This window comes from Pinus tabuliformis, chromosome 4_1 (assembly GCF_031772625.1).
Source record: "Pinus tabuliformis cultivar Carrire ecotype Pingquan chromosome 4_1, CPIR1, whole genome shotgun sequence".
Lineage (NCBI taxonomy): Eukaryota > Viridiplantae > Streptophyta > Pinopsida > Pinales > Pinaceae > Pinus > Pinus tabuliformis.
In genome coordinates, this window is record NC_142303.1 from 914,230,371 (window position 1) to 914,251,490 (window position 21,120).

Here is a 21,120-nt window from a genome sequence, read left to right on the forward strand (position 1 = left end):
CCCCCACACCCCCCAGCCATGAATTATCATAGTAAACATAGTGATGGGCTTGTAAGGCCAGGGAACATACCCAGATACCGTTCGTCAAGGTCATTGCTGGTAGCTCCACTATCTTGCGCCCTCGCTCCTCCTTCCTCCCGTAATGTCAACTATACTCCTCTCTCTGTCCCGACTTCCTTCATAATCCCAATCCACCTTTCTCTGTCCCATCACCTGTCCTGCCTTAACCTCCTCACCTCTCTCACCACCCTAGCCCTCACTGCCACTTCTCCCATGTCTTTTGTCAGGTTGCATGCGGGAGGCCACCGCACCCATCGCTATGAGCGTGTGGGGGGTAGTGGATAGTACCCTTCCCTTACAAACCATAACTACCATCTCTGACTAGCGTCCTCGCCTTCCTCAGGCACGTACCCCGATCAGGGGTATAACGTGACCAAGCTTAGTCATTAATTAGTTGTCTCAAATTTTATTGTCTAGTAGTATATTTAGTCATTAATTTGGTCATTAATTTAGTTATTTATTTAGTCATTAATTACCACAATTAATGACCAAATATACAACAAAATATATTACTATATGATCACCTAAGAAAACCAATTAATGACCAAAGAAATATAATTAAATTTTGGTCGTGTTATAAGATACTATAAATTAGCTATTAATAGGCGCATATATGCAAAATTTAGTCTTCATTTGTAATCACAAATTTATCATTTGTAGTAGTCATTTATATTTTTTTGGTAGTTTCATATTCATTATATAAGAGACTAATTTAGTATTTTATATTCATTTTACTTTCATTAATAATCATAATAAATGACTAATTTAATCGTATATTCATTTTATTTGTGTTCATCATTAATCAACATGAACTATTAATTTAGTAGTTTTCGATTGATTTTATGTGTTCATTATTAATAAACATAAATTAATTAGCATGAGTTTGCGACTAAATATATATATATATATATATATATATATATATATATATATATATATATATATATATATATATATATATATATATATAAAATTGGCATATTTGTGTTTTCATCTAATATGAAAACACAAAGTTACATATGTTAATTACAATACTAAATATTATCAAGTGCAACTATAAATAACTTCAACCACATAAATTATATTATATGAAATGTCAAGTATTACAATACGAGTTTTCAACTTAATATTGGTTGGACTATAATTTACACATGAAATATTGTTTAATCACTTCAAAATATTACCATTGTGTTGTCAAGCATTGTAGGTGAATTCACCAACTCTGAAGACTTGATCAACAGTCTCTATGTGTGTCTCATGCGAGATATTTTCTTTAAGGGTATCATTAGACCAATTCTCTTCTCTCCCTCTCTCTCTCTCTCTCTCTCTATCTGCATTTGTCGCTCTAGTGTTATTGTTCTCCTCTTTATTCAATTCTTGATTTTGACCATCAATATTGAGTTCCTTTTCTGAAATGAAAGAAAATATAATGTAGAGTATAAGACACTAAAATATAAACTAAATTAGAATATAAAGGATTTATACGACATATACCTCAACATCATCTATGTCAATGCCATTTTTCGCCAAAAAAGCAAGAAACTCAAACAAGTTTTCTTTAGTTGGGCGATAGTGGCCACTATGTGGACATATGACCTATATAAACAAAAAAATAAAGTGTCACCATAGAAAAAGAACACGTTGGGAACTTAATAACAATAATGTCAAAGTTACAATCTAAAAAGATCAAGTTGTATATATCTTGTGAAAACAAATGGAAAGAAAAAGACAACATATAATAAATATTGTATGACAACTAGCTGGAAAATTGCATCATAGAAGAAACAAAATTCTCCTATGGTTAGCCATACATGTGGATGGGTAGCACCCATACATGTGGGTGGGCAACATGCCCCAATATTGAAGTAAACCTCCCACTAACATAATGATTGATTGGTTGCATCTTGGCCTTGCCTCTCCTTTGTGAGTCCAAAAAATAAAAATAAGTCCATCATTAACTAGTTGTACTCCATAGTATCATTTTCGCATGTTATCTCCACATACCTACCAAAAATGTCATATATGCCAAACAAATGGAATTTTGGAATTGTTTCTAAAACTATGTCATTTATACCCCCTTCCAATGTATCTAACCAAATGTACCCACTTGATTTTATTTTTTCATATTCATTTACATCCTAAAAAATATCCATTTCAAAAACAAAGACAACCCCAATATCTCTAGATCCTAATGCTCATCCATATTTTCCATAAAGCATAGGAATTAATACTCTCTTATGATCAACATTTTACAACAATGAAGCTACACAAAACTAACTATTCGTATAAAACAAAAATGAAGATATTGGTATAAAACAAACAATGAAGCTTAATTTCTTTGGTATAATGAAGTTTAATTTCTATTGGTAACTACAAAAAATAGAAATGAAGTTATACTCATAAAACAAACAACAATGAAGCTACACAAAATACTCAGTCAATCGGTATAAATTCCAAAGATAATGAGAAAATGTGTAGTGCATCATTCTCTAACATGTGTTCTACTGAATAAAATGGTAAAAATACTAAGAGGAAAAATCTCTTCTTTACAATGCATTTTAAGAAGAATAAATGGATATTTAGTTCCTTATATTCTATTTTAAGAAATCTATTTGTATTCCAATGTTGAAGTACCTCCACATAAAGAGATATAACATTTCAAGTTTCCACGGACATCATAGAAATTTAGGATTATACTTCCATAAATAAGAAATTGAATTAGAACCAAACATCACATACTTGTGACAAGAAAAGGTATGCACAACATTGGTTATCTTGCACATATCAAAAAGTTTCGTTGTTCTGTTTGCAGGTCCTGTAGCCAAAACCCACTCATTAAAAGAATTGAATGCAAGAAAGTTAAATTGAATAAATAGGAATACACTTTATTAGAAGAACCAAAATAATACCTCAACCCAAAACAAAACTCATACTACAATAGAAACAAGAAAATAAACCTTATTGATATGTGCATGAATTGAAAGAGCAATGAGAACAATCGCACAAGAAGGAAAGTGCGAGAGAAAATCAAACTGTACACTCTATATTATATTAGGTATATACAAGATTATAAAATTAGTGGATAGAAATATTTTATGAGTTAGGAGACTGATAATATTTCACCCACCTCATTGTAATAAACTTACATCATGCCAATCAAACCTCGAACCTCATGCTAACAAAAGTTTTCAAGTGTTGCAGACATAGTTATTAACAAGGACACTAACTTGGGTCATCAAATCTATGTTGATCTATGGTTTAAACTAGTCAAGAATCATGTTTGGCTAAGTGTCAGTTGACTCACTAACATTTGTGTCGTGAGTTGGATAATTTAATAGATTAATAGGATAATATTTTGATTAAGAGTGTACACCCATCATGGTTTATGTCTTGTTACAGATATAAGAGGTGAAAGATGCAAATCAAGTTACAATCTCTAGTATCAGGATAACGAAAGGTACAAGTCTAGTAGTTAGTTAATATACATTGTAGGGGCTCATTTCTTGTTTGTAGATATATTATAAATAAATGTAATTTATCTAAGAGATGGATTTCCATTTGCATTATTGAATTGGGAACTACTTTGAGGTTTTTTTTCTTGTTTAATACATTTTATTTTAAATAAAGAGAAAGTTCTTAAGTGCACCAATGCTTTGCTAACAAAAAAAATCCATGATTGGTGGTGCAAAATGTCCATCCTTTTTATGATTGGATCTTTTTCAAGCTTTAACTGTGATAAGCTATCCATAAATAAATGAGAATGTCTCACACCATAAAACCTCCCAAGTTTTAGCAAAGATTTTATAAAATTCCTTTCTTGGTATTTATACTAAATCATCATAGGTCTGTCTTAACCCTAGAACTATTAAGCAATGCGAGGGATTAAAAAACCCATATGCAGACTTCTTAGTGATTTGAAAATCCCATAATTAAAATGAATATATGCTACTTATTTTTTTATTTTGTTGTCAGATTACTTTTGACATTAGGCATTGGACGTCAAATTTTTTCCATGTATATATATATATATATATATATATATAAGATCTCCCATACCATGGGCTATAAAAGTACCTCCATTCGATTGGTGAAACTTAAAGGTGCATTTTTAAGATGAGAAAGTACTCTTTTTCCAAGGTCACTAATGTTCAAGGGTGCCAGTGTGGCCTTTGGTAAGGGAACACAATTTATAAAAACTAGCTTCATTATGTGGGGATGAGCCTAACATGTTAAAAAATGTTGTTGAGCCTAAGATTGAAATATGGGAACATTTTGTGAAGTCTAGAGAGAATTAAATTTTCTTGTTTTTCATAACTTAAACACAGACATGTAACAATCACAAACATTTTTCAAAAGCATGGTATATAGGATGGATGTTATTTTCTTGGTAAGAAAAGGTAGTTTTTGTATTAACTGAGCCCAGGTTGGGTAAAAATACACACATAAAATATGAGGGGAAGTATGCTACATGATTTTTGGAATAGATTTCCCCACTCTCCACTCCAGACATTCCAATATAAACAATACCATTCACACAAACTAGACTATTGATAAAATAACATTTTCTCATAAAAAGAGGTGTAAATTCTAACTATAAATCAAGAGATATATACATTATTTTTATGTGCATGTGCATTTTTTACTATCCAATGGATATATCCTCAAGATCTGTAATTGTCTCGACTCTCAAAGACCATAAATGATATCTCCTCCAGCGACGTAGCAAGACAAAAATTTGTCCTATGCCTCCAAGCTTCAGAAGTCATCCTAGAGTGGAATCAAAATACATTTATACATAGCGAGGTTACTGCCCCTTCTTCGAACCTTCTATGCTTGTCAAAAAAAAAAACTTAGAAAACCATTTAAGAATGTCGATTCTTTATGGCTCAGTTCTATGCTTTTATAGTTTTAAAATATCATAAGTGTAACTGACAATTGTACTACAGTTGTAATCTGAGCAGTGAAGGTTGGAATTAAAAAATTGATTTGAAGGATTCCTTAACATAGCCATCTCTAGCTTGCAACAATATGCATTTCCCAATTTCCCTTTGGGGTCCTTTGGATAAGGACTCACGATTCAATCTCCATGTTGAGTTCTCTGAATACATGGACAAACAAAACAATGTCAAGAATTGATTTCATTCTTTGAATCTCCTTGAATACTGAACTTGAGAATAACTTTTCCATCCTATATTCTCCACACATCCAATTCATGACAACAAGAGAATCACCAAATTTTTTCAACTTTTGAATCATTTTTCTTTTAAGCCAAGGATATCAACAATTTCAGTTCTAGAAGCTCGACAAGTATATGGAATAGTTATCTAAGTGGTTATTTACTACTTATACTATCCATAGGAGATTCCAAACCATTGGAGATAAAATTCTCCATATATAGGAATTTCATTATATAGACATTTATATAAATGTGGATAATAGTTAACAACTCTCTCCAATTTTATACCAGATAAGAACCTGAAATGTAACTTGTTTCTCTAATATCCTTTTTTCTGGTGCTATATGTCCTATCTCACCACCTTACCACAATTTGCTCTATTTTAACTAAGCGAGTTTTTTGGACTCTGAATTATGTAATTTTAAGAAGTTGTTGAGATTGTCTAGTCCCTACCATTAACTTGCAAAGAGAAATCATATGCGCGATAGTTGAAGAGAAAAGTAGAAATTGAATACTACTTCTTGTCAACATTCTTAACATTAACCCTTTATTTTTTTTCCTTATAGATGTGGCTCACACTATGCGTTGGTGCAAATAGTACAACATGGTGCAAATACCAATATGTGAAATTTCCCACATGCACAATTGCAGGTATCCTCAAGGTCTTTGTTGGAATTAGTGCTACAACATACATGGAAGTTTTCACTGGGTTCCTTAGCCAGAGATTCGTAAATATGTTCTTTTTTCGGCAGTGGGTCCTCTTGAAGTCTTCTTACTTATCATCTATTTGAGTAGACCTTGTACACCGGTTTCTGTGGAAGTTATAAAAGAGAAAGGGTACTTTGTTTTCATCCAAGCGATTAGCATTATTTTGGCTTTGTATCTTCTTTCAATTTCTATAGAAAATGATCTTTTTTCTTTAGAAAACCATCCTATCTCCAAGATATGTGTAGTGGTAATTCTTTTGTTTCTCTTATCACCCACTTTGATTCCTCTAGAATTGACATTAAGTGCAATTAAGGAAGACTGTGTAGATGTGCAGAAATCTCTTCACTTGCAGATGGACCCTTGTAGAGAACCACTTCTTGGTATGGAACAAAAAGGCCCAGACATGAAGCCTAGTGCAGATAATAACATCATTGAATCTCTATATTTTAATAACCCTGTGTCAATCATGTCAAAGGATAATATCAATGAATTGTAGAGATAATTAGAGGCTTTGCCCCTGTTTCGTGACTTTAAGGAAACGAACCTATTCTATTAGTTAAAGGAGAAGGAGCTGTCTGGAAAAAGAGAAGACCAAGACGAGGAAAAGATTTCAATTTTCACCAAGTTGTGGTGAAAGCTGACTTTTAGCTACTTTTTGTATTCTTCTTCCTTGGGGTTGGTTCTAGGGGTACATTTATCAATAGTTTGGCATAAATAGGACTAGCTGAAGGCCTATCAAAATATCATGATCCTATTAGCGATAATTGGTGCTTGCAACTTTGTTGGGTGTCTTGGCACTTCGGTTGTCTCAGAATATTATGCCAGGTTTTTTTTTTGGGATTATCATTTTGTTTTGTTTATGAACATCTGTTAATCAGTGAGATGCGTATATTATTTTTCTGATAAGTAAAAAAGAGTTATTTCATGTTATTAATTTTACTATTTATTAAAACAGTGGATGCTAAACATTCAGGCAAAAGTCCATTCCTCGGACAGTTTGGATGGCAACTTCATAAGCTCTTATGATAGGGGCTTTTCTATTCTTTGCCTTAGATTTTCCAGGATCTATTTATATATTTTATTTTGTATTAGGAATTTGATATGGAGTACAGTTCTTTGTAATGGTTCCTATAGCTCCCGCTCTCTTCGGTTTGAAGCACTTTGGTAAGATTTACAATTTCCTAACAATATGGAATCCACTGGGATCTTTCCTCTTTTCTGGCCTCCTTGCTGGATACATATATGACCAAGAATCTCAAAGGTAGCTTGGGTATTCCTACCCAACAAACATCAGTGCCGCCAATTTTGATTGTTTGGGAAATAACTACTTCAGGCTTACATTTCTTATCATGGCATGGGTGTGTGATTTTGGGGTTCAGGGGAAAATTATTCTTACAAACCAGATAAGGTCGGTTTATGAGACACTATATAGCTGGGGTTCCTTCAGCATTTCGGAAAAAAATAAGTAAAAAATAATCAACCTTGCAGAAAGCATAAAAAATATGAATTTCATTCAACATTGGTAGACCTTTTTAGGTTCATGTAGTGACAGTTATGCTATCAAGAAAATATTTTTTTGAAATGAGGTTGTCTTCTTAGCTAGCTGTTTAAATTCTAATTATTTTCCAAAAACATTATTGTTGTTACTCTTGTTCTATATTTGAATGTACCATTCATAATAAATATATTTCTGGTTGGGGTGGAGAGTAAGGTTTGTATAGTTATCAGATAGGGTTGAAGGAAGTATTTTTCAAACTCTTAAATCCTAGGCTCAATCCCCCTTCCAAAACTTGATCCTCAATTGACTCTGAAATATAGAACCATCTTCTACATGGCCAACTTGTAGAAAATGAGACATTGCGAGAATCCTTCCTATTTGGAATTTGTTATGAAGGACATTAATTTTACTAATATCAACTATGTTCTCTAAACACTGGTGTAAGTTGCGTAGCTTTCACTGGTGTAAGTGAAAACTAAATTTTCGTTACTTTTTGTAGTCTTCTTTCATGGGGTTGGTTCTAGGGGTAAAATTTTCAATAATTTGGCATAAATAGGACTAGATGAAGGCCTACCAAAATACCACGATCCTATTAGTGATAATTGGTGTTTGCAACTTCGTTGGGCATCTTGGCGGTGGGGTTGTCTCAAAATATTATGCTAGGTTTGTTGTTTTGGGATTCTCCTTTTGTTTTATTTATGAAGATATGTTAAAGAGCGAGATGTATATAATATTTTTCTAATAAGTAAAAAATAGTTAGTTCATGTGAATAGTTTTACTTCTTATTAGAACAGTGGATGCTAAACATGTAGGAAAAAGGCCATTTCTTAGAAAAATTTTGGTGACAGCTTCGTAGGCTCTTATGATAGGGGCTTTTCTATTCTTTACCTCAAATTTTCCAGGATCTGTTCATATCTCTTCTTTCGTACTAGGAATTTGATATGGAGTACCATTCTCTATAATGGTTTCTAAAACTCCTGAGCTCTTCGAATTGAAGCACTTTGGAAAGATTTACAATTTCCTAACAATAGGGAATCCACTGGGATCTTTTCTCTTTTCTAGCCTCTTTGTTGTATACATATACGATCAATAAGATCAAAGGAAACCTAGCTATTCCTACCCAACAAGAATCAGTGCCACCAATGCTGATTGTTTGGGGCCTAACTAATTTAGGCTTACATTTCTTATGATGGAATGGGTGTGTAGTTTGGGCTTAGGGCGAGTATTATTCTTACAATCCAGATATGGTAAGTCTATGAGACACTATATAGTTGGGGTTCCTTCTGCATTTCGAAAACAACAAGTACAAAATAATCAACCTTGGAGAAAGCATAAAAAATTTGAAGTTCATTCAACATTGGTAGACCTTATTAGGTTCATGTAATGACAGTTATGTTATCAAGAAAATATTTTTTTGAAATGAGGTTGTCTCCTTAGCTAGTTCTTTAAATTCTAATTATTTTTCAAAAACCTTATTGTTGTTACTCGTGTTCTGCATTTGAATGTACCAATAATAGTAAATATATTTATGGGTGGGGTGGAGAGTGAGGTTTTTATAGTTATCAAATATTATGCTCAAAAGAGGGGCTTTCTATTAGTCCAAGAGATTCAATATCTTGAATGTGTGCAAAATTACAAATGCCAATTTTGCTTGTTAAACTATGGGCTCCCCCTGTTTAGTTCTATGGCACAGTTTCAAGTCAAAGAATTGAGTTTCCCCCGTTCACTTGATTTCTATGCACTGATTCTTGAATTTCCATTATTAAAAACACAACCAATTCTTATCCAAGTTTTATAAGTTTCCCTCCCAATAATTCCACTTCATAGAGACATAATGGTGTATTTTCTTTAAAGTAAACTATAAGAAGATTTCAAAATACTATAAGAATGTAAAGAGGGGGATCACAATGAACTGGAACAAGACCTAGATGACTTGCAACCAATCTCGTGTGCTCTGATTATCTTGTTCCAACTCTATTATAATGCCTTTGTAGCTCTGCTTCACCTTTCTGACTACCCTCCACGAAATCTTCCTTACACAAACAGAGTAATATAAAAAAAACCTAGAATAAATTTGAATGAATATTATCTAGGAGTTGGTTTTTCTCTCTGAAAGGGGCTTAACACATCCACTAAACCAAATTCGTGCAAGATGTTAATAAATCCTTAGTAGAGTAAATAACCCTCTTTGAAATCAATACCCAAACCAAGGCTATTATCCTCAATCAAAACTCAACCTTTAGGAAACACATCTATCTATCCTTGTTATAATTTTTTAAGATAATGGTTAAACATTGATTTTGTAGCTTACTCCAAATACAAATGAACAGAGGTCAAATATATTATATTTTCCTGCCTAGCAACTTAATTTATTTAAAAGTAGGGCTTCCAAGACAAGATTTTACCATGTAAGTTCCAAACACTGAAATATCTCATTCTACCCAATGATATCATTGAGGACAGTATTGATAACCAATTGTAACAATTCATGATTCTCATTTAATAAGCATGAAGTTACAATGTATCCAACCTGTAAAAATCCATATCCATTAAAGTCATGAATAACTTGCAGAGTACGTGGATGTTAGCTAATCATATATAAATGAACATATTGGAAATATATGTAATTATAGAAGTTCAATAGTTGTAATTATATCTTCAGTTGCATTTGAAGACGTAGCCTACAAAATATCATTGTCACCGAGAAGACAGAAAAGCTCATTATTGTTGGTATGCCACATTATCCTTTGTAATGTTGAAATGACTAAGGGAGAAAGAAATTATTAATGCTTTTTACAATAGCTTGAAGTGAATAGCTTCTAGGTAGAGGTACATGAATGGTGTGCCATGAATTAATCCCAAAAAATTATAGAAAGCAATTATCAAGAATTATCAAGCTGGATATTCAAAAAGAAACTGTCATTAATCTCACAGATTACTTTGGTCTTTTATGTTATACTGAACTATAAAGTAAGCAAGATACTCTGAAGTTTAAATTAAATTTGACATAAATAAGAGGATGACAGATCACTTGTTTCTCAACACCGTGGAAATTTAAGATATGAGCATTAGATTCTTTTCAATGTCATAGTATTCATTCTAGGTGACTATACATGCATAGACCTTTGTCACCAGATATTAAAATGCTGATGCAGTATGCATTCTGCATATGTCCAATATGCAAAATTCATTTTGCACCTTTAGTGGACATTTTTTAGTCTATTGATTTGCAAAAGCCTTTCACATTAAGACTATAACTTCCTTTACACAAGGAACCACATTCAAACCACCAATTCTTTCTTCTCTGCTTTTGAGGTCTTTCCCTTTAATGAAATAATAATTCTATGTTTGGTCTCAAATTAAGAAATATTTCTAGAAACTTTATGGATTCCATATTTTTATTTCCTATCCACAAAAATCTATTATGTTCAAGCCTAGAATATTTGCATTTTGCATTTGCATTCTACATGCACTTTTCATTTCCAATAATATGGATTTAAGTGCAAGTAGTGAAAAGAATAAAGAAAAAAATCCAAAACACAACAATATCAGTACATAAAATAAGATAAGAGAAGTTGACTGAAACCAAGTTGTAGGAGGCCACTGAGGACAAAAAATTCATTAAGAAAAAGGGATAGGAATAAGTGTTTCTCTAGATATTTAGAAGCAGATATAAGTGAAACATTCCCCATATAACCAAAGTCTACATCATAGCCAAGCATATAAATGTAAATCATCTTCTAGACATATTTCTTCTTTTCATATGGTGTCAAACCCTGCCAGAAAGCATACACATTAAGATTAATAACATGCATTTAATGACTATTGTAAATTTACAAACAAATTGAATTGTAACAAGATCTACTTTTCACCTTGTAATTCACATCAACAATATGTTTTTCACAATATACCATCACTTCTTGCATGATCCATGCAATACCAATGCTTCATGTATGATCCACACAATTTAGAATAACGAGTTAATTGCAAAAAACAACATGCCTTGACTTCATGTTTAATGTTGCAACTTGGCACCCAGTTGAGGAAAGAAGAACAAAAAAGGGCAACAAAAGTGTATAAAGTTGTACATAATATTAAAAGGAAAAGTTAAAGGTTTTGTGAAACCATGTCTTTTGCAACGTCCTTAGGAGAACAAAAATATGAAAGAAAAATTGGTTGGCATTTAGGAAAGTATAATGAGGTAAGAAGCTACACCACACCTTTGAAGAGGAGAAAGATGTTTTCTTCTAGCATAGATCAAGTCTTCACTAGAGAGGAAATATATTGGAGACAAAAATCCAAGGTTTACTGACTAAAGCAACATTAAAACACCATTTTTTCTCATAAGGTAACAGTTTAGGAAAAAAACATAGAATAATAAACTTATAGGGATAAATAAGAAACATGAAAATAAAGATGGGAAAATAAAATAGTAATTTGAAAATTTCCTAATGGAGCTAATTCAAGAAACAAGGTTAGAATCAACTCGACATTGCACAAAAACTACCAAATTATTGCATACAGTCATAGCAAGAGACTGATGAGAGAAGTGAAGATTTAGGCAATTAGGCAGGTAGTATTGAATAGGGAAGAAAAAAAATTCTTCGGGGCTAAATTGGTTTTCTACATCCTAATTAGAAGTTGTACAAGTGCAACATCTAGTAGAAAAGCACAAGATGGTTAATGATGTGCCCCTTCTAGAAAGTTCAAATGCTTAAAAGAAATTTTATAGTAAAAAGATGGGAAACCACTCAGATCGAGTACTTGTGGAGCATCCAATAGAAAAGCACAAGTGCAACATCAAATAGAAAATCACAAACTAGTTAATGATGTGCCCCTTCTAGCTATTTCAAATATATAGAGGTGATGCTATCAAATTTTTTCTAAGATATGTATTCCCTTGTCACTCTTCTGAAAAAGAAATGGAAGACAAAGAAATATGAAAGAATTAATCTTCTACCAAGGGACCGAGATGAGAAAGGAAAGACATAAATGTGAGAAAATAATCTTCTACCAAGGCACCCATGTTCAATGCATATCATGCATAGAACCTACAAATTGAGTTCTTGGTGGAGTTTGACCACGTTTCATATTTAACATTCATTCAAAACAAAATGTTAGGATGTGTGAAGTGATAAAAAGACATTGTACCTACAGAGCCTTGGGGGAGAACATAGAGAATTGCAAAATACATTCATAAGTATGACAAAATTCCTTCATGAATATAATAATGTGTCCGTGTCTTCAAAAATTTCCATTCTATCTCATATGGTTCCACTAACTTCATTATGTCAAGGGTTTTCATGATGCCTTGTACATCATGCTTGATCATCCCGATATGAAACAAAATCTTGAGAGAGTTCTTGTCATTGGAATGTTCTTTCACATGTTCAATGGTTGAAGCTTCCCCTCCATCTCCATCCCCTTATCCTTCTGTGAGTTGTTTGGTGGGAGTGGGAATGGAAAATTAATTTGGCTGGCTAGAAGCACTATTAGGAGCATTAGTGGGTGGTGGAGAAGTACAACAGCAGGGTGCTCCTCCACAAGCATATTCAAACTTGCATAGCCTCAAGGTGAAGGCTTTAAAAATAACCAAAAATATTGTCACTAAGAATAGGGTGACAGACTCTCGGATCCTTTTCTTTGCTTCTAATGGTGTCGAATCTCACCAGTCCCTAAAAATGTTGGTCACTAACCTAGCTATTTTATTACTTTTAAATCCCTAAAATTGATTTTCTTGGAATGTACTTCTTCTTCTGTAGGTCTTGTACAATCCCTCCAACTTGGAAAATTGGTTTCAGGGTTCGATCTCAGTGCATCCCTGGCACTACTTCTACACCACCACAGCCACTTCGAAGTCAATGTGGTATGTATTTTGTTTGGTAAAACTGTCAAGTTGAGAAGGTGGTTGTCATTAATCTGGCGACCAAAATAACCAGAATGTGCAACGAAATTTTCCTGCTTCTTCTAACACGCTCTACCCTCCCCTGCCATACACTCATTAATGACTGCCCAAAGTTTACTAATTGAAAAAACTACAACTTCTAGGAAAAGAGAAATAAAAAAAAATCCAATTCGCGAAGTGAAAATAGATTCAAGAAAACCCAAACCCCGATGCCATTTGAGTGCCAATGATGGTTGGGCAAAGAAATAAGGTTTAGGGAAGTAGGACAAAGTTATGCATAGCCTTTGAGGATGAAGAAAATGAATGAATATAAGAATATCCATGTCATCAAGGCATGGGGAGAAATTCAAATGTAATAAAATGGAAACCCAATATAGAACTTAAACAGTCCCCCTACTTTGAATGTTTTAAAAAAACAGTCCATGGAGCCTGAATATTGATACTTCCCACTCGCATCAGGTTGCATATTTTGTATACGAGTCTTCACATAATCAAAGGGTAGACTACATGCAAATGCAAAAAAACTAGAAACAACACTTGCACCAACCACAATTGTAGGGTGTCCTTAAAAAATTCTAGAGACTGGTCATAAGAAGAAAACATGCCCATATTTAAGGCCATTGCTAGGAAAACTGTTGGACCCACCCCTTTCCATAGGGCTAGAAACCCTTTATCACCTATAATAGGGTATAGTGCATGGAATGCATTTTTGTAATGTCATCGTTGTGTAGCAGGAAAAGTTGCATCCTCTTGCATGTGAATGACCTAATAGCTCTTGCTGTCAATCCACAAATAGCCTTCTGAGAGAGAGATAGTGGTTTCCCATCATTAGTGTAAATTGATTTGTTTGTCAATATCCTAAATGATCCAAGATGTGTTGTTATGTAGGTTGCCTATCTTAACAAACCAGCTAATAACCCCTTGTAAAAGACACCAAAGCCCTCATCCCTTAGCATGTTCTTTGCAGCATTATAACCTGAACCTTGACCCAACTGAATGTGCACCTTAATCATGTCCATGAGATGGATGACACACATGGCGACCATACCAAAGGCTCCTCCATTAAAAATAGCTTCACTGTATTCCACACATTACTTATCTTGGGCTTCTCTTCTGCCATCTCTCTAAAGGACCCAAACACCTGTTCGATCTGAAACTAATCTCCTTCCTCTCCCTGACGTCACCATTGATATTTGAAAAAACCAGTAAGAAGAATTTGTTTGTCTACGCCTCCTCAACAGGAAAGAAGAAGAATAGGCAAAGATCTGATCTCCGTTGTGCTGCAATGCCTCCTATTGGCGGGGTGAAATATCACACATCTCTGATTTTAATTGATTAGAGGATGACAAAAACTAATGTCTTCTATTGCCATTGTCTCCTCAACCATAGAGGAAATTCTTATTGAGTAAATATATTTTTAATAATATATAAAGATTTATAAAAGTACATTAATAATAGCATAACATAACAATGTTTATAATAATATATATATATATATATATATATATATATATATATATATATATATATATATATATATTATCTAAAATAAAAATTTACAATTAAAAAATAAAAATTAAATGTCAATCACAACCGAGTATATGATGGAGATGTTGTCACGTAACGTTACATTAAAAAATATTAAAAAAGATATGTGTCGGCTAATATATATTGTATATGTTGAAGATATGTGTAAAGTTAATTTAAAAATACAAACTAAATAAAAAATGTGTCGACTAATATTAACAAACTCAATTTTGAAAATGATATATATACAATTTAAAAAAATTAATTACAACAAACTCAATATTGAATATGATATATATACAATTTAAAAAGAGATCAATTAGCTTATTCATTGAATAACAAAGAAAAATAGGTAAAGGAAGCAAGGATTCAATTGGGCATATGTTGTAATAATAACCAGTGAAATTTCATGGTGTTTCTGTAATAATAGAAATAAGATAAATTTAGTTGTGTTCAGGTTTTAGTTGTAGGAAGGAAAACTCAATATAATGGAAGGTTCTGAATAAAATTAGTATGAGTGAGGGGAAATATTGAGTAGAATGTAATATTTAGGGTGGGGTGTGACCTGAAATATTAGGTAAAATTTAATAATATTACATTTTAATTAGTATTTCTCCCCACCCCTAGCCACTATTTACTAGGTGGGGGATGTAATCAATATATTTGTAACAATTAATATAGATGTGTTCCATCTATAAATTTAATTAATAAGCAGATAAAACCTTAATATTTATAATATGACAATATTTTTAATCATGAATATTTACCATGGATATTATTAACTTCTGAGTAGTTTTTTTTACAATACCATGGGTCAATACCCACAAGAGAAAGATAGAGAGGACGAGGAGGGAAGAAAATTAAAATACCATGGTTTATCAATACCATGGGCCATCTAGACTTTGGATTATTATGTTATGGATCTAAGTTTTTAATTGTTACAATACCATGGGTCAATACCATGGATTATAAATACCACATGCCCAAAAAACTATAACTTATTTCAAAATAAAAATATTTTACAAATATGTTATTTTAATTTAATTTTATAACATTTTTTACTTAAATCTAAGAGCAAAACGGTTATAATTATTTTTGAGGTATATCTAAACCCTCCATCCTCACATCTATTAACAATATTTTCATAGATATTAAATGTTGTTAATAAATTAAAAAATGAGGATACTTTTATATGTACATATGTGAAATTTATATAATATAAATAATATTATAATGAACTAGGATAGATGCATCTTAACCAAGGATCCAAGAAAAGTGAGAAAGCAAAGTGATTAACGATGATAGAGGAAAGATAGTGCTTGAGTATTTTATTTAACATGATTGATCCAAAATATAGGTTTAATATTTTACAATTGATTATGTTTTTTATTAATTTACATACTTTCTTAAATACAATACAATGGGATCATATTTAAGAAAGAGTGTGACATGGAAGGGGGAATAGAGTGTGGGAGAGAGACATAGTGAGAGAGAGAAAGGAAGAGAGAGAGGAGGGGGAGAGAGGGAAAGGGAGAGATGTATTTGAAGGGGGAAAGAGAGGGAGTGACAAGGGAGAGATGAATATGGAATGAGGGAGAGAGGAGACGAGGGAATAGAGAGAAAAGGAAAAGATAAAGATAGGGAAATCAAGGGAAGAGAGAGACAGGGAGACATAGATATGCAGGGGGAGAGAGGGAGGGAGATTGTGACAATTTTGGAGGGTGGAGAGAGAGTGTGTGTATGATGGGGGGAGAGACGGAGGGAGGTGAGAGAGAAGGGGGGAGAGAGGAAGGAAAAAGAGAGAGGACTTGAGAGATATGTGAGAGAGAGGGGGGGAGAAAGAGATGGAGTTGGAAGGCGAAGAAAGACATAGATAGATAAAGGTGGAGAGGGAGCGGCAAGGGAGAGATGGAGAGTCAGTGTGTGTGTGTGTGAGAGAGAGAGAGAGAGAGAGAGAGAGAGAGGGAGAGAGAGTGTGTATGTTTTGGGGGTGAGAAAGAAAGAAAATGGGAGATAGAGAAATATATGGGGCGGGGGAGGAGGTAGAAGAGAGAGGCAAAGAGAGGGAGGGAGGAAGAGGGATAGATGGGAGATAGAGATATAGATGGAGGGGGTAGAGAGAGAGAGAAGGGGAAGAGATAGAGAGGGAAAGGAAGAGGGAAAGATAGATGGATAGATAGATATGGGGAGAGAGAGAGTGTGTGACATATGTTTAGGGCGTTGAGATATAGAGACAAATAAAGAGAGATGGTGGGAGGTATAAATATAGATGGCAGGGGGAGAGAGGAAAGAAGAGAAAGATAGGGAAAGTTAGGGAGAGGCAGGTAGAGTGAGATGGGGGAGAGAGGGAGGGGAAGAGAGAGAAGGAGAGGGGGAGGTAGATAGACACAGAATGGAAGGTGGAGAGAGGGCAGAAGAAAGAGTCTTACAGAGACAAATACAAACATAGAAGTTAGATATATAGAAAGTCGTGAATATTTTAGATTTTCACTAAAATAGATGTATTGATTTCAATGTAGTTGTTGATTTCTAATCCTATTTGATCACATGCACTATATGCATTGATTTTAATGTAGATGTCGATCTATAATTCTATTTAATACCTTACACTATGCATTGATTTCAATGTCGATGTTGATTTCTACTCCTATTTGATTGCTTGCACAAGATGCATTGGTTTCAATGTAGATATTGATTTCTAATCCTATTTGATCGCCTGCACTAGATGCATTGATTTCCGTGTAGATGCCAATTTCTAATCATATTTAATACCTTACACTAAATGCATTGATTTCAATGTAGATGTTGATTTCTACTCATATTTGATTGCTTGCATTAGATGCATTGGTTTCAATGTAGGTATTGATTTCTACTCCTATTTGATTGCTTACACAGGATGAATTGGTTTCAGTGTAGATATTGATTTCTAATCCTATTTAATTACTTGCACTAGATACATTGATTTCAATGTAGATGCCAATTTCTAATCATATTTAATACCTTACACTAGATGCATTGATTTCAACATAGATGTCGATTTCTACTCATATTTGATTGCTTGCATTAGATCGATTGGTTTCAGTGTAGATATTGATTTCTAATCCTATTTGATTTCTTGCACTAGATGCATTGATTTCAGTATAGTTGTTGATTTCTAATACTATTTTATTGTTGCACTAGATGCATTGATTTTAATGTAGATGTTGATTTTTTATTTGATGCAACAAGATGTATGATGTACATTAATTTCAAAGTAATTAGATTAATAATGTACATTGATTTCAATGTAAGCACATCTCTACCTCTTCCATCTATATCTCTATCTGCCATTGTCTCTCCTTATCTATTTCTCTATCTCAACCCCTAAACATACCCTCTCTCTCTCTCTCTCTCTCTCTCTCTCTCTCTCTCTCTCTCTCTCTCTCTATATATATATATATATATATATATATATATATATATATATATATATATAGATATATATATATATATATATATATATAGATATATATATATATATATATATAGATAGATATATATATATATATCTGCCTCCCTCCGTTTCGCCTCTATCTCCGCTTGTCTCTCCTTCTCACCCCCAAAACAAAACACAGACACACTGTCTCAATGTAAACACATAAAAATAATTCAACCATAAATACAATACTTGAATTTTCATCCTAAATAAAATGTTTTCTTACCCCAAATGTTTGCTTCTTGAGACTATAAACTATTTATAATTGGGTACATTTTTATTATTCCCATTTTCCATCATTCAACGTTGTTAATTACTTTACATTCAAACGCAGTAATAGAAAACAAATACCATTGAAAATTATTTCGGGTTTAACACTCCATAAGTCACAATGATTGATTTTGGAGAAAACTGCTATTAATATTAGAGAGCAACAGAGACAAGGTATGTTGTTTACTACAATAGCCCGAGTTAAATAATTGAATGGTCTATGATTCCAACTACTTTTTTCATATGATCGATATGAGAAAATGGAAAAACTAATTGGTGTGACAATAGTAACAGTCGAAGAAAATAGTTTCTTGCAATGAAGATTGTTTGTAATCAAATATATTCTTAGTATTCACATTTTCTATCTACCAAAATTGTTACATTGACACTTTGAAGTTTTGAAAATGAAATCAGGGCACGAGTGACAGGGACAAGTAAACATTATGATAACCTTCCAACTAATCGTCCCTCAAAATCATGCAATTACAACGACAACAAACAAAGAAAGGAAAAAACCGACGCGAGGAGTGAAAACTGTCATTGAAAGCTGTGATTGTGCTCTCGGGTTGCCTTGCATGCAGAGTCTATGACTGGAGCCGAACATTGCCAGATGTAAATTAGTTAGAGTATGGTTAGATCCTGGTAAGCGAAGAACTGTGGCGAGTGAGAGATGAACCAGTTGACTGGTGCAGTGTTGTCGAGTGCAATACGGGTGGCGGGATGTGGAGGGCATGATAATACTTTGTTCCCGTATACAAGATAATATGCCTCACGCCCTTGGTCATTGGTATCAGACCTTAGAGAGCGGGATGGCCATGGTTGGTTGTTGAGCAGGATTGGTTAGATAGCTAGGATAATGGTTGAAACAATTTCAGCTTCTAGATTTGCTCCCATGGAGGTTGTTCCTAAGGTTTGAGGGATTTCCTCTCCATACATTGTTTGATGGTCCGCTGGGTAGTATTTGGATATACCATTTAGTACTCCGGAATCTCCTTGATACTATGGATATTGTCTCGACCATATCAGAGCATATTAGAAGTGATAAAAGGGAAAGATTTGATGGTCTCATATCAAGGGTGGAGCCGAGAGACTAGATTTACAGTTGTTCGGGGTGATTAACTAGAGAAACAGGAGCTATGGAGTTTTTACCAAGGGTCTAAGTGAATTTCAGGTGGGGCGAGCCCTTACAGAAGCTTATCATTTTGAAATATTTTCTGAGGACAGAGTGATCATCTGCGTGAAGTTGTTAGCAGGGTCAATAGTGCTTGGACTTATTTTTTCTCCCAGGTTGGATGAGACTATAGGGGTAGTTGGCTGAGTTGGAGGGGAGGGCCTACAGAGGTGTGGATTAGTATTGATATTTGTGTAGGATTACAACTGACTGGATTCCTCTCTGACTAGGCAGGTGGGGCCTATCACAGCCGGATCCCGAGTACTACTCGGGGTTAGACTCTACATAGGTGGGATGATTTATAGGGTGATAGATGTGCGACGAGTTATTGTATTAGGATTTCATTTGATCCTACATTTAAGAATTGGTACTATACCCCCTTGATATTTCGGTACGGGTAGTGTTGGATTGAGGTGCTTTACGCAGCGATATCATGGTGTATGTGGTTTACAATACTCTTAATTGGGAGCCATTTTTGTTAGGGGGTTTTCTCGGTTTGTGAGCCAATTCAGGGAATAGGGGAGAGATTTCTAATGTTGTGCAGGGACCAATATAGTACTGGTCTCACCAAACCACCATAAATTGAGACTTTTGAAACCAATATTTAAACAAAAATAAATAACATTAAATATAAATAAGTATTAATTTATGTCCAAAATTTCCCCATATATTGACTGGGCCCACAACTGTCCATAAATAGTATCTTACTACTTAAGACTGTAAACCATATTGACCCAACTAGAAAACAACTAAAACCATAAAGGCTTCCAAAATGGTCTTTTCCAGAAGTACAAAGTAGCAGTCACTTCAAACCCCACTCATCAGAACTGAAGCTTTGTATCCCAAATAAATATCCCTACCTGCACATAATAAAAGGAAATGTATGCCAGCCATAACCATTGTGTTATTCAACAACTAAACACCCTATGTTCAATAAATGACACCCAACCCAATAACATTTAAACCCACTTTGTTCAATAAATGACACCCAGACCCAATAACTGCAATAAATGACACCCAACTCACTCTATTTCTCATTAAAACAGATCAAAGCACATGGATCAACAAATAACCAATTCCCAACCATTAGATCCCATCAAATTAAATCCAGAACACACATTCAAAATGAAGCCATTACAATCTATGTGCATCCATGTCCACCAATTAAATTCAAGTGCCAAAAACTATAAAAGAAGTCCACCCACTGTTGAAGTTGCATCTTATGCTTTCAAACTATTCAGCAAACTTGAAGACAACATCACAAAACAGTTGCCAATATATCCAGGTTAGTTATATCAATTACAACTCATTCTTCTTACAGTTCTGTTTT

At 33.7% G+C, this 21,120-nt stretch overlaps 2 pseudogenes; both read right to left on the reverse strand.

The window, feature by feature from the left end:
* The window catches only part of LOC149179118 (uncharacterized), a 46,540-nt pseudogene extending 33,096 nt beyond the window's left edge, over positions 1-13,444 (reverse strand).
* A 174-nt stretch (positions 13,445-13,618) lies between these two features.
* Positions 13,619-14,467, reverse strand: LOC149179119 (mitochondrial dicarboxylate/tricarboxylate transporter DTC pseudogene; annotated as a pseudogene).
* Positions 14,468-21,120: the final 6,653 nt, after the last annotated feature.